This window comes from Bidens hawaiensis, unplaced genomic scaffold (assembly GCF_021521415.1).
Source record: "Bidens hawaiensis isolate Kalapana, Puna unplaced genomic scaffold, B.hawaiensis_p1.1 tig00007048_1, whole genome shotgun sequence".
In the NCBI taxonomy this organism is placed as follows: domain Eukaryota; kingdom Viridiplantae; phylum Streptophyta; class Magnoliopsida; order Asterales; family Asteraceae; genus Bidens; species Bidens hawaiensis.
Window position 1 is genome coordinate 679,978 of NW_027491484.1, and position 10,171 is coordinate 690,148.

The 10,171-nt window shown below is 38.7% G+C and overlaps 1 pseudogene; it reads left to right on the forward strand.

Moving 5' to 3' along the window:
* Positions 1 to 7,846: 7,846 nt before the first annotated feature.
* On the forward strand, positions 7,847 to 9,095 carry LOC143634372 (epidermis-specific secreted glycoprotein EP1 pseudogene; annotated as a pseudogene).
* Positions 9,096 to 10,171: the final 1,076 nt, after the last annotated feature.

A 10,171-nucleotide genomic window follows, 5' to 3' on the forward strand; every position in this document is an offset into this window, starting at 1 on the left:
CAAAATATTGGTACCCATCGCGTACTACACCCGGTTCATTGGGAACCCTGTCGCGTACCGCGACGTAGGGTTGATGACGCAGAGGGTAGGTTTGCCACGTGTCGACACGTGGTAGTCACCGCTCCACGTGGCAACACGTGGCAGCAGTCATTGCCACGTGGTAACACGTGGCAGCACATAGTGCCACCGTGTGCCACGTGGCACACGTGTCACACTGTATCAGACTCCCCATCGCGTATCGCGATGGGAGTCTCTTCTGACCTGTCGCGTACCGCGATGGGTCAGGAAAATCAGATTTTACAATTTAAACCCTCAACTTTAGAATTTGGCAATTTAAGTCCCTAGACTTTGGAAAGTTGATACTTTGAACTCGAAATTTTCACGATGTTACAGAGACTTCCATACTATATTTTATAATCATACGAAAGAATCGGATCAATAATTATGCCTTAACGCCACCCCGGTCTCGTTCTAAATTTTGATAGCATTGCCCAAGGGGAATTTTATAAACACTCGATTAAAACCTTGTTTTGGTGTTCATATACCCAAAGGGTTTTGCATTAGTGCATTGTAACCCACATAAGTTACTTAACATAGGTTGAGTAATAATTATGAATGGAATACAAAGACCCGGTTTCGAGTAAACTTACTTTTTAGAACATGTCTTTAATTTCCCAACTATTTATATTTTTAAATCATAAACTTCATTTATTCACTTTACTTGTCATATTTTACTTTAAACCCTTCCAAGACTACCTACTAACTTAAGACCCATTTAATCTAGGTCTTGCTCGTTAAGCCCGATCTCGGATTATTCACGAATCAATCTTTCAAGTTACTTAGTTAACGTAAGTACATTTCATCCCCCGTTTTCACTTTTATCTTTTGGGGGTAACATGCATACTTATTCAAATAAAAATGATTTATATTATACTCTTTTCTCAAACCACAAACTTTAGGGTGTATGATGCTAGAATACTTGCTCTATTGTGTGTTATATGTCTCATATGCTTTACGTGCGCGAGTGTTTATTTTTATGTTGTTGTTGAGCCTCATTAAGTATGATCATATGCTCCCCTAACAACTTAGCCTTGTGCTAGTAGAATAGGGCCTCATTATCCAAGTATGTCGGTTGTTACCTATTAGAAAGGATCCTCATTTACATATGTTTTATATGCCACGATTGATGCTTTTATTTATAGTCTCATATACGTTTGTGGATTTCGCTCATATTATATATACTCAAAACTATGAAATTTCTCACCAACATACGTGTTGACAAATGTTATTTTATGCATTGTTACAGGTTTGATTATTACTTGAGTTGGAGTTCGAAACGTCATTCTATTTGATACCGCTAGGTTATTAGAAGAATGAACACTATCTATCTTTTATATTTTGGTGTTTCTTTGTATGAACAATATGTGTTACTTTGATGATTGAATGAAATTAATGAGTTGATTAAATATTGTTACTTTAATAGTGTCTTGTGTTCTTGGGCAATCGGTTTCAGCCCGGCATGTTCCGCCGCCTTTGGTCGTGGTGTTGCATTTACATTGCAGGGAATAGGGGCAGGTGTAAGTGAGTTTAATTGGATTATTATTTAGTCAACATAGTAAAACGCCAAAACCCTAAATGACGGGTTGTTTAATAACGCAATAGAGATCGTTTGTGATCGTAATCCATAAATAGATTGTCGGTGAGATTCGATTTACGCGTCTAAACGATCTAAACAAATAATTTCCCAAAATACAACGAAGGTTATTGATCAAGAAAGGAATTCGGGTCACGGGTTACGGGCAAACGAGTTTATGGGTTTGGGTTAAAGGGTTAATAATATAATAATAATAATGAAGATATTGCAGTTTGATCCCTAAACTATCAAGATGGGATCATAAACGAGTAAAAGTATAGTTTGGGGTTAAAGTTGAATAAGTTTGAAAGTAATTTATATTTAATAAATAAATATAATAAATGATTTTTAATAAAATATTAAATACTCTATTGACGAGATATTTTTATCGATTAAAACAAAAAAATTAACCGAATATTAAAACGGGTCGGCTTACAGATATTATATAATATTTGGAAAACCCGAGTTGTTACAAACGCCAACCCGGGGCCCGTTAGAAATTTTGCCAGTATTGCCAAAGGGGTATGTTCACCGAGCCGGAGAAAAAACTGAGTATGGGTCGAACCACTGAATCGGATCAGAAATTCGGTCTTGGAGACTTCCATACAATATTTTATTACCCTAATAAAGAATCGGATCAATAGTTATGCCCTAATGCCACCTCGCGGCCCGTTCGAAATTTTGCCGGTATTGCCAAAGTGGTATGTTCACCGAGCCGGAGAAAAAACTGAGTATGGGTCGAACCACTGAATCGGATCAGAAATTCGGTCTTGGAGATTTCCATATAATATTTTATAAATATACCAAAGAATCAGATTAATAATCATGCCCTGACGCCACCCCTGGGCCCGTTCTAATTTTTACCAGTGTTAACAAAGGGGTATGTTCACCGAACCGGAGAAAAAACTGAGCTTTGGTCGAATCACTGAATCAAATAAGACATTCGGTCTAGGAGACTTCTATACAATATTTTATAAACATACGAAAGAATCGGATTAATAATTATGCTCTAACGCCACCCCGGGTCCCGTTCTAAAATTTACCAGTATTGCCAAAGGGGTATGTTCACCGAGCCGGAAAAAAACTGAGTATGGGTCGAAGCACTTAATCGGATCAGAAATTTGGTCTTATTGATCGATTTCCAAACAATATTTTATTACCCTAAAAAAGAATCGGATCAATAATTATGCCTTGATGCCACCCCGCGGCCCGTTCGAAATTTTGCCAGTATTGCCAAAGGGGTATGTTCACCGAGCCGGAGAAAAAACTGACTATGGGTCGAACCATTGAATCGGATTAGAAATTCGGTCTTTAAGACTTCCATACAATATTTTATAAACATACGAAAGAATCGGATCAATATTTATGCCCAGAGCCACCCGGGGCCCGTTCGAAATTTTGCCTGTATTGCCAAAGGGGTATGTTCATCGAGCCAGAGAAAAAACTGAGTGTGGGCCGAACCACTGAATCGGAACAACAATTAGGTCTTAGAGACTTCCATACAATATTTTATTAACATACGAAAGAGTCGGATCAATAATTATGTCCTGACGCCACCCCGGGGCAGTTCGAAATTTTGCCAGTATTGCCAAAGGGGTATGTTCACCGAGCCGGAGAATAAACTGAGTATGGTTCGAACCACTGAATCGGATCAGAAATTCGGTCTTTGAGATTTCCATATAATATTTTATAAATATATAAAAGAATCGGATTAATAATCATGCCCTGACGCCACCCCGGGGCCCGTTCTAAAGTTTGCCAGTTTTGACAAAGGGGTATGTTCACCAAGCCGAAGAAAAAACCGAGTTTGGGTCGAACCACTGAATCATATCAGAAATTCGGTCTAGGAGACTTCTATACAATATTTTATAAACATACGAAAGAATCGGATCAATAACTATGCCCTGACACCACCCCGGGGCCCGTTCGAAATTTCGCCAAATTTGCCAAAAGGGGTATGTTCACCGAGCCGGAGAAAAAACTGAGTATGGGTCGAACCACTGAATCGGATCAGAAATTCGGTCTTGGAGACTTACATACAATATTTTATAAACATAAGAAAGAGTCAGATCAATAACTATGCCCTGACGCCACCCCGGGTCCCGTTCTAAATTTTGATAGTATTGCCCAAGGGGTTTGTTTACCGAGCCGGAGAAAAAACTGAGTATGGGTCGAACCAATGAATCGGATCAGAAATTCGATCTTGGAGACTTCCATACAATATTTTATAAAGATACGAAAGAATCGGATCAATAATTATGCCCTGACGCCACCCCGGGGCCCGTTCGAAATTTTGCCAGTATGGGTCGAACCTCTGAATCGATCAAAAATTCGATCTTGGAGACTTACATACAATATTTTATAAACATACGAAAGAATCGGATCAATAATCATGCCCTGACGCCTCCCCGGGTCCCGTTCTAAATTTTGATAGTATTGCCCAAGGAGTATGTTCACCGAGCCGGAGAAAAAACTGAGTATGGGTCGAACCACTGAATCGAATCAGAATTCGGTCTTGGAGACTTCTATACAATATTTTATAAACATACGAAAGAATCGAATCAATAACTATGCCCTGACACCACCCCGGGGCCCATTCGAATTTCGCCTGTATTGCCAAAGAGGTATGTTTACCGAGCCGAAGAAAAAACTGGGTATGGGTCGAACCACTGAACCGGATCAGAAATTCGGTTTTGGAGACTTTCATACAATATTTTATAAACATACGAAAGAACCGATCAATAATTAAAGCCTGACGCCACCCTGGGGCCCGTTTTAAATTTTGTTAGTATTGCCAAAGGGGTATGTTCAACGGGCAGGAGAAAAAACTGACTATGGGTCGAACCACTGAATCGGATCAGAAATTCGGTCTTGGAGACTTACATACAATATTTTATAAACATACGAAAGAATCGGATCAATAATTATGCCCTGACGTCACCCCGGGTCCCGTTCTAAATTTTGTTAGTATTGCCCAAGGGGTATGTTCACCGAGCCGGAGAAAAAACTGAGTATGGGTCGAACCAACGAATCGGATCAGAAATTCGGTCTTGGAGACTTACATACAATATTTTATAAACATGCGAAACAATCGGATTAATAATTATGCCCTGACGCCACCCCGTGACACGTTCGAAATTTTGCAAGTATTGCCAAAAGGGTATGTTCAACGAGCCGAAGAAAAAAACTGAGTATAGGTCGAACCACTGAATCAGATCAGAAATTTGGTTTTGGTGACTTCCATACAATATTTTATTACCCTAATAAAGAATTGGATCAATAATTATGCCTTGATGCCATCCCGCGGCTCGTTTGAAATTTTGCCAGTATTTCCAAAGGGCTATGTTCACCGAGCCGGAGAAAAAACTGAGTATGGGTCGAGGTCGAACCATTGAATCGGATTAGAAATTCGGTATTGGAGACATCCATTTTTTTGAAGATACATAAAGATACAATAATAATTACATTTATAAATTGTTTTTTTTTTATTTTTATTTTTCATTTTTGAAGTTGCAAAAGAATGAATGGATTAACTTGTTATACGTTTTGTCGCATATATGTCGTGTTTTGATTTCCTTGACCTGCCAACAGATGTGACAAAATAAATATGAAATTTGTTGATATGTTGATAATGTACTATGAATCTATGATTGCTACTCCACAACAATGATTTGGCAACATATGCACGCACATCATGTTGCGGTCCTATGATGGATCTTTATCTAAAATAATATTGAAGATATAACCCTAATCCACAAGTTGATATGTTGCCAATATTTTACTCCGAGTTCAAGGGATCTTTCTGCGGATCTACAAACAAAATATGGTGTCTCATACGAACCGTCCGAGTTATAAAATAATAGTGTATTAATACATAGACGATATTAGAGTGGATCGTCTTATAAACTAAGAGAGAGTCATCTTACTTATAATATAAGTGGCTGGTCTAATGGACAGGTCACTAGTTTGGTTAACTGAATGTTACAAGAGAGAAAGGAGAAGAAATGGAAAAGAAAAAAATTGGAAAAAAATGTTTTCTTTCTTTTCATTTCTCTCGTCAACTAAACTCGATAACACAACGTAAAGATTAATAACTTAATAACCACACGCGACCAACACCTATACTGGAGTTTTAATGGATCTTAAACCCAATGTTTGTAATAAATCTTAAAATTTATTTAGCTAGTTGTTAGCGTGAGTCTATTTGAACCAATGCTTAACTAAACCGAATGTTTGTAATGGATCTTAAAATTTTATATTTCTTTTAAAAATCTCTTGTATCAAATTATTAGAGTTAATAGTATGATATTGCACTGTTTGTACTTAGCGTTTAATAATTATACACTTCATACTAATAGCCTTATAAGACAAGGTGTAGCGGGCGAAAAAAGGGGCGACAATGGGTGATTTAGAGCGAGAATACCGCGCCTGGGCTACAAGTGGGTGTGGGGTGGGTGGAGGGATTCCATGTGAGCCGCCATTCAAAACATTTGAGCCTTTTGTGTCTCAAAAACATTTGAGCCGCCACTCACGCTGCCTTAATTTGAAAGGTCAAGCGAATCTTGAAGAAACTTTTGCTTATGAAAATCTTCGAAAACAACATACGCCACATGTATACATGATAACAGCCATCAACCCTTATCCAACAATAATATTAAATAAATAACATTTATGTTCCTTTTTTACCAATAGTCTTTTACTAATAATATATATTTTGTTGTATAAATAGGCCTACACCCCCTTATACAACAACACACATAACCAGCCATGACTGCTTATCATTCATATCTTTCGTTCATCTTCTTCTGCTTAATCTTCCGATCATTCATCATCTCCGAAGCCGTAGTTCCTCCGAACGAAACGTTTACTTATGTTAACCAAGGCGACTTAAGCTTCGATTCCGATTACTTAGCCTATCTTTCCGAATACGCACCAACTTGATATGTGCCTAACTCGACCGTGCCGCCATGCACCGCCGGGAGTTGTAAACGTGGGATATTTTGTGGGTCTAGTTAGTTTAATAGTTAGTGGGTTAGTTTAATAGTTAGTGGGTTAGTGGTTTACTTCCTTTGTTATTTTCTTTTATCAATGTAAGCCTATAAATGGCCTTAGTTGTTTTATTTTAAAGGATGAATGAAAATGTTAAATTGATCTATGTTCTCTCTATTTTCTAATCTGGTTTCCTTCTTGTTTCTTTGAACCATTTAATTAACGAACGAGGTTCGTAACAGTGGTATCAAAGCTGCCGTGATCTCCCCGGACCTATGGCTGCTCAAACTCTATCCGAAACTGAGTTCTATCAATGGATGAACGAATCCCTTGTGAAACTCGAGTCTCAGTTGCAAACGCTTTGCAACGAGTTCCGATCAATTCGAACCACGTGGGAAGCCCCCCAAACATCAGTTTCCGCTCTAGCGGCGCCGTTACCTTCCGCCACCGCACCACTTGTTTCGTTACCCGCTTCCGCCGCAACACCACCACCGGCCTCCCTACCACCCAAGCAATCCCTTTCAGCCGGGTTGCCGTCACCAAAACGACCGCCCTCAATTGTACCGTCCACATCCATTTCTGTCCCTACCAAAACTAAACTTCTCATCATACCACCACCAATTCAAACGTACAATGATATCTTCAAACCAAAATCCCACTTAACCTTAATTCAAAGGTGGTGTCCAAGTAATCAAGGTACCACACCCAGGAGTGTGGAACACATACGTAGAAACTTCACCACATCCATTTGCTTGGGTCTTGTAAGCAAAGAGAAAGCCAATGAGGATGTAACTGGAAAACCCGAATGGCACCCACCGTGGCGTTCCATTACAACCGCTCCAAATGTTACGGGTAGAACCGATTGGCGTCCACCGTGGGGGGTCCCCGAAGCATGTCTCGACTTCATCCTTCAGGACAAGGATTGTTTAAGCGGGGTGGAATGATATGTGCCTAACTCGACCGTGCCGCCATGCACCGCCGGGAGTTGTGAACGTGGGATATTTTGTGGGTCTAGTTAGTTTAATAGTTAGTGGGTTAGTGGTTTACTTCCTTTGTTATTTTCTTTTATCAATGTAAGCCTATAAATGGCCTTAGTTGTTTTATTTTTAAGGATGAATGAAAATGTTAAATTGATCTATGTTCTCTCTATTTTCTAATCTGGTTTCCTTCTTGTATCTTTGAACCATTTGATTAACGAACGAGGTTCGTAACACAACTTACCGCCCACTTCCACCCTTCACCTTCCCTTTCCAATTATGTTTCTACAACACCACCCCAAACGCGTACACACTCGCGCTCCACGCTGGCATTAGACGTGACCAGACCATCATGCCATGGGTCTGGGACACCAATAGAGGCAAACCCGTCCGAGAAAACGCCACATTCTCATTAGGCTCCAATGGTAACCTAGTACTCGCGGAGGCCAATGGGCGGATCGTGTGGCAGACCAACACAGCCAATAAAGGCGTTGTCGGTTTCGAAATACTCTCCAATGGTAACATGGTGCTTCGTGACTCAAAGGGTAACTTTGTCTGGCAAAGCTTTGATTACCCGACCGACACGCTCTTGGTTGGCCAAAGTCTTAGAGTTAAAGGTGGTCCGTACAAGCTAGTGAGCCGGGACTCGGTCAAGAACAACGTTAACGGGGCTTATATCTTAGTAGTTGAGCCTCAAAGATTGGGTTTGTATTACAAGAACACCATGCGGTACTGGGCATTCACGATCCCTGAAATAAGCCGAAGCAATGGGACAATTCAAAATGCAACGTTTCGAGTTGCAGAAGCTGAATACCTAGACAACAACTTTCACAAATTGAATTGCGAAGTCGTGAATCTTTTCCTGCCATATCGTACAACTTCGATATACATGGGACGAGTTCTGTATAATAGCTCGTTATCGTATCTACGACTGGGAATCGATAGGAACCTAAGAGTCTACACTTATCGCCAAGGAGTGCGGGGACAAGCGTGGAATCTGTTGTACACTTTGTTTGATGGTCGTGGGAACCGGGATGTGTTTGATATTGAAGACTAGTGTTAGCTACCAAATCGGTGTGGAAAGTTTGGGCTTTGTGAGGATAGTCAGTGTGTCGGGTGCCCCACGCCAAAAGGGGTGTTTGCGTGGAGCAAAGACTGTGACATAAAACCTCTGGGTTGTAAGGTGGGTGGTTTTACGTATTATCAGCTCAAAGGGGTGGACCATTTCACGGTTAAGTATACTGCCGGGACTGGACCGGTGAAAAGGAGTGAATGCGAGAGTAAATGCTCGAAGGGTTGCAAGTGTATAGGTTACTTTTATCATACGGATAAGTCAAGGTGTTGGATTGCTTACGAGTTGAAGACATTGACAAGGGTTGGGAACTCGACTAGTTTGGGGTACATCAAAACACCTGTTTCCTAGACACGGGTTTTACTATAAACCTGAAATAAAGAAGGTTAATGTTTTTAACCTGGATGTGTGTTTGTGTTGTATTTATTTGATGCAAGAAGAGTGCTCGCACGATACAGCGAGAAACACATACTTTGATAATCATGTAACAAATTTAAAGGTGTTCATTATTCCGTTTGAAACTGTGAAACCGTTCACCAGTTTGGTTTACCGGTTGAAACCGGAGCTGGTCGTACATATCGAATGTTATATATTTACTTATTTAGTTTTAAATATGTTTTATAATATATATTAGACATAGTCAAAATATAGTTAAACAAAGTTTTTATTTAATACAAGCAAACTTGTGTATACAACTTAAATTTAGCCTAATTTCCACAATGCTTTTTTTTATAATCTTTGTTCTTGTTATGATATCGTCTTTTATTTATTCTATTAAGGTTTATTATTTGTGTGACCAAAGTTATATTTGTTCATAGTATGATTGTCTTAATAATGTATTAGTTGGTGCTTAGTCTGAAGTGAATGTATATGCAAATTAATAATTTTATTTTAAGTTTTAAACTCAATTTTTTGTTATTGGAGTACAAGCTATATCATAACATAATCGTTGGTAATGGTTTGGCTTAGTTGGGTTTTAATTTTATTCAGTTCAGTTTCGGTTTTTTACGACAAAATAAACGTGTAAACTTGGGTCATGGTTTAATTAAAACCATCAAAACCAAACCGCACACTTTTGCACAATTTTTTTTACTTTGAAAACTATAGCAATAACATACACAAATTAAAAATAATAAAATACTCGTTTTTATGATGCCATTTATTTTAAAAAATATTAACGTATGAAAAAGTTATGATCGTTTAAAAATCGTGGGGTAATCAGGTTAACAGTGAAAATAAAATAATATATAGATAAAAGATTAAGTACCAATATTGTAACTTTAATGGATGAAAAATCTAATTATTTTAACAATTTTAAACGCACACTAAATTTAATGTAAAAAATATATGTAGTATAGATTCATAATTCATAATGGAACGAATTAACATAATAAAGATTTACGAGGAGCTAATCGGTAACTTAGGGGCTGGTTGACAAGGGCTAAACCATTAAGTGCTAAACCAATAAGAGGTCTGAATAATTAGAGACTCTGAGTGAAT